The sequence below is a fragment of the Periplaneta americana genome, chromosome 14, assembly GCF_040183065.1.
Source record: "Periplaneta americana isolate PAMFEO1 chromosome 14, P.americana_PAMFEO1_priV1, whole genome shotgun sequence".
Classification (NCBI taxonomy): domain Eukaryota; kingdom Metazoa; phylum Arthropoda; class Insecta; order Blattodea; family Blattidae; genus Periplaneta; species Periplaneta americana.
The window spans coordinates 43,402,488-43,408,092 of NC_091130.1; positions in this window are offsets into that span (position 1 = coordinate 43,402,488).

The following is a 5,605-nucleotide window of genomic DNA, read 5'->3' on the forward strand; positions in this document are numbered from 1 at the left end:
TTAATTAGCACAAGTCGAGCGTTTATGAGTTTATCCTTTTTTCATAACTACTGCTAATATTAACTATCCAAAAACCCGGTTCTAAGGAATTAATAACCCAAATATTAATTGGATTAAAATTTCAATTGAAACTAAAATGTAGTATGGTTCTATTTTTACATATACGTGCTATTAATATACTACAAGAACATCTCGGTCCTCAGCTTTACTTTCTTCCCGAAGGAAAAGATGCAAAGGATTTTATCATTACCCGTATGTATTTATAATTTAATCCGTTTAACTCCTAGGTCATATCGCGACTATATTTAGTTCACTGTAGAGAATGCTTGTTGCTGTCATACTGTGTCTATTATTTCGCGGTAACTGACGTTCAATCCGGCATTCGCTTTTATTTAACTGAAAATTAGTTATATTCCGTCAAGGGAAATCATGTAAAAAACCTCATACAAATTGGTCTACATCAGGGATCGAAACCAGAACTTCTCGAATATGAGTCCAGTGCATTAACACTTAGTAACTATTTTATAGCTTCTCAAATCCATTGTTTTCAGCCAGGTTAAACTAGAAACACTATAAAAAATAAGAAAATTTTTCTGTTAAAAGTAAAAATCTATGCAAGTTCATTATTTAACAGCATTTCTGAAGCTCATACAACAGTACGAGGCGAAAATTATCCAACCAACCCACGATCCATGACGTGTATTAGACGAAAAGGTCAACTGAAAGATCAGAACCATACCATGGGACTACATCCGCAGTACATAATAATAATGGTAATTATTCCGTTAAACCATGCTTGAATTTGTAATTATTTGTTACAGTACTTACGTGTATACATCACGCACTAACGATTAAATGCCGACAATGAAAGCACAAACAGTTGAAATACGTCGTACCCGTGTTTAAATAAAGAATATCAAAAGGAACGTTCATTTCAGGAAAACACTGTGCATACGCCTATTTACAGAAAACACGCAAGTGTCTATTCAATTGACAATCTCATGCTAATTAACAGCTGCGTGCATTAAACTTTCAGCTCTATTGCACATGGGTTTGTACAGCTTCGAATCACTGAGCCTAGAGAACTAAGCACAGCTAGATTTTAATTATTTATTATATAATACAATTTCTTCCTTACTCTGCTTAACCTTCCCTTTTATCCGACTTATACATCACTGCGGGTACAGGAGAGAGATTCATTTGGGTGTACACTAGACACCCGCAAATGCGGGCCTCTTTGGCAATGGGATCGGCATGACCGCTGAGACATCACAGGGCAATCACAAGATAAAAGAAAAACAACCAGCCACGTGGACGGAAGATACAGTATATTTCTTTTCTTGTTCTGCAGGAGACTTGATTCTTGGACCACTTGTTTGGAAAGCACACGCTCTATGCTCATAGCCACAACGGCCAACATAGGGTATAGGCCTACACGGAATGTCCCACAAATACCGTCCACATTATTCCAGAAGACTACCTAAATCACGCTATCAGGGATGGGCTCACATGCTTTCAATATCAAAATCAAATAAACCTTACATTATTGATTATATCTGTGATACTCCTCCGAATTGCATCCAACAAGACACGTGAGCCATGCGAGTATACTACAGTAGGGTATAACTAGAAGAAATGAACGCCGTTTCTGCGACACCTTGTACATATATATATATATATATATATATATATATATATATATATAAGGTGTTCGAAAAAAGTGTTGCATATTTTTACAGGAGGTAGTATAAGTCGAACTTGAAAAAAAATGTTTCTATAAACATGTGTCCGAAAACAAATATCTGTTGATATATGGACTATCCTGTATTTTGTACTATGATTGCCATTCTTTTAAAAACAAAAAATAATGGTGCATGTTTTGAGAGTGAATAGCATCCCTCAACAAAAATAAACAGAGAATGTAGTAGTAGTAAACAAAGGTCCAGGATACTACGGAGTCTATTATTTTGTTTGTGTTATATATAGTCCACATATGTGGAGTAACGGTTAGTGTGTCTGGCCGCGAAACCAGGTGGCCCGGGTTCGATTCCCGGTCCCCGGACTCATTTTACCGGCATTATCACCTTCATTTCATTCAGACGGTAAATAACCTAAGATGTTACTAATCGTCGTAAAATAATCTACCAATCTATCTTTGTGTTATACAGGGTGTTTCAAAAATACGGGACATAATTTCAGGTATGTATTTCCCACATGTAGACAATCAAAGTAGTTCATTACAACATGTGTCCGGAAATAGTTTATTTCCGAGTTATGGCCTTCACAACATTGAAATTCACCGGAATGTTTTTCTTTCCGCAGGTCGTTGCCGTCAAAGAAGACATTAAGAGGGCACTCTGACAGTTCATTCCGAGGCGAAGGTTACATTCAGTGTTGTGTAGGCGTTAGACTGTGCGACATGTATTCAAATCAAGAGCTGGCAGAGATACACTTCATGTACGGTAAGGCGGAGAGGTAGAGGGGCCCAATTGCTTGGCCTCCACGCTCACCTGATCTGAATCCTCTCGATTTCTACTTGTGGGGCCATTTAAAATCATTGGTTTATTCGTCTCCGGTGCCTGATTTGGAATCCCTTCGGAATCGAATTGTGGCATGTTCTGAGGACATACGCAATACTCCTGGAGTTTGGGATCGTGTTCGCAGGTCAATGAGACATCGATGTGAGGTCTGTATTCAAGCAGGAGGTAGACATTTTGAACATCTTCTGTAATGACAACGATCTGCGGAAAGAAAAACGTTCCTGTGAATTTCAATGTTATGAAGGCCATAACTCGGAAATGAAGCATTTCCGGACACATGTTGTAATGAACTATTTTGATTGTCTACATATGGGAAATACATACCAGAAATTATGCCCCGTATTTTTAAACACCCTGTATAGTACGTACGTACAGTATTAAGTGGTATAGGCTGTCTTTCTGTTTATGCACGACGGGGAACCAGCCCATTTTCCACGTCTCGTGTGACAATACATGCTTTTAATACTAAAATCAGACAGTCAGTCAGATCCTTAAAGTAGAGGGGAGGTTTTATATGCGGGGAAGTCTAATAAGCGAGTAAATGCTGTATCTGTCGATCTATCCAATTATTGCCCCGAGTGGATTTACAGTAAGTAGAAAACTGGTCTCTTTCGAAGTGAAATTAAATTGACACTGAATGGACTCATAATTGGGGATAGCAGGATGTCACAATTCCATCTATGAGAGCACATCGGCAACAAACATACAGGGACATCATTTTATTTTTACTAACATTTTTAATATTAACCTGTCTATACCTTTAGAGAACCGGAAACACCGCTTGCTCCCCCCTCCAAGACTGGTGTTCGATGATACTGGCGTAAAACACAAATCACTCTACTAGGTATAGGAAGGAAGAAAAGTAGTTCATCCATTTACGTAAACTAGGAAATATCACGATTTTGAGTTTGATAATTTTCATTAGGTTTTTCTTTAATCAAAGTACAGTACTGTATTAAGAATAAGTGTTTTTACTCACGAAGTGAGTTATCCATGCGAACGTATTCATTATGCAGTGTATACTGTCTACAGCACATTAGCCTACAATATAGAAGTTAAATTGAAAAATAATCATAATATGAATATTTAAACACAATTTTGAAAATGGTGGCCGTTCATTTCGATACAGGCTTCAGTTCTTTTGTGCATATTATCGCACTATAGACTATTGCATCTAATTTCAATTGCCAGTTTCGTCCTTCGTACTAGTAACTCATGTTGAAATAATTCTGTACCTAGTCTACGTACTGTAAATTCAATCTTCACTTCTGCCCGACCCGCACAGATAAAATTACTCAGACATGCTATCTACTGTCCGTCCAAGTGGTTATGCCGCAGGATTGTAGAAAGGGAGGAAATCACGTGACAGTTAATTACTTAAGGAGGCCCTTTTATTTAAGTTAAATTAAACAGCTGTATAATATCACGTAAACGTCCAATTCCTAAGAGAAATTAATATTTTGAGAAAAGAGCTAAGACAGCCCAGCTATTACAGAGGGGCGAGCAGAAGCAGGTGGGGGAAATCGGGATGCGACGTAGGCAAACGGACAGTACCTGTGCGAAAATATGATTCAATATTGAAAGCTCTTTCGTCACTGGAAAACGCGAACATATTTCTGGAACGTACTATACTCAGTAACTCAGTACTGCTTACTATCTGCGGTCTTGGTTCTGTGTGGAGTTGGAACTTCCTTAGTAGAAGGGGTGGGAGTGAAGTACATTCAAAAACTCAGGTACAATAAAAATTGAAGTAAAAATAAAATGATGTCCCTGTACATGCCTCGTACGGGACAGGAACCGACGATCGTTTTTCAGTGCTCTGCCTTGTCATATAAAGCCCACCACGAACCTAGAGACCTGCTTCATAAGCCTAAATACAATCTAGTAGTGTTATGCAGACATTACATTGACGCTGGACAAACACAACGCTTTAAAGGAATTGAAACCCACGCCTTGTCCCTTCCACAGTTACATAAACGACCAGCAGTGGTACTCGGTACAACGTCGTTAAAATCTAATACCTACCACTGACGTAAATGACTCAGCATTTATCACAAAGTCGCTTAATTAATATGAAGAAAACAATTTTCTTTTGCGTCTTGCAAGGCTAAGCACAGGGTTACAAATTATTTCAACAGTTTCTTCCAGAAGCATTAAATGAAGACACATGCATGATAATGCGCTATTTCGCACCGTGTTGTTCTGTGACACGAGATGGCAACAAAAAATTAAACCATTCTTCATGTTAGTAAACTGGGAAGTGAGATTTTGCTCTTATCTGATGGAGTAATTTTCAGGCTCTGGTGAAGATAATAGCACATAAACACCAGCGAGTGTTTAAAATTCTTAGATCGTATCAGTGTGTATGCTTGTCTTCATTTAGTCTGCTTTTTGTCTCCTCTGCCCACCGCAGGTAACGAATCATGTAACAACTTCCGGTTACAAAATAATATGGCGCTGACAGAAACAATGCACTGCCAGTGGTCAACCATTGGTCTCTCCCGTCAACTACCTTCTGCTTCTTTTCCATTTCGACTTATTTTGACATTTTGACAAACTTATGATCGAACAAGTAGTAGTCAGTTTGTGTTTTGACTGTAATGCCTTTATTTAATTAATAATTTACTCTATGATCTTGGATATCGATAAAAAAAACTGTTAATTAAAAACCGTTTTAATGAAAGGGAACCTGATTCTAATTGAGTCGGTCAGAAACAACGGGGTGTAAGTCCACTTAAACGTTATCGAATAGCCTCCTCTCTTTCCAATCCACGCCAATTTTCTTTAGGATGCACATCAGTTTATATGGACCTAAAACTGATACCTGGGATACTCTATTCTTAATATTCATGAATTCTAAGCGTAAGGTTGATTATTTACTTATGTTTATTTTGGAAATCAACAATACAAAATATGAAATGACAATCACGAATATTGTTAAGACGGATGTTAAAACAACTACTAATATTAAACACCGGACTAAATATGTCATTTAATATACAAAATTTGAAAACGTTACGGGGGTTTCTTCGCGAATATGGTGTGAGTAGTTTTTCGAGGTACGA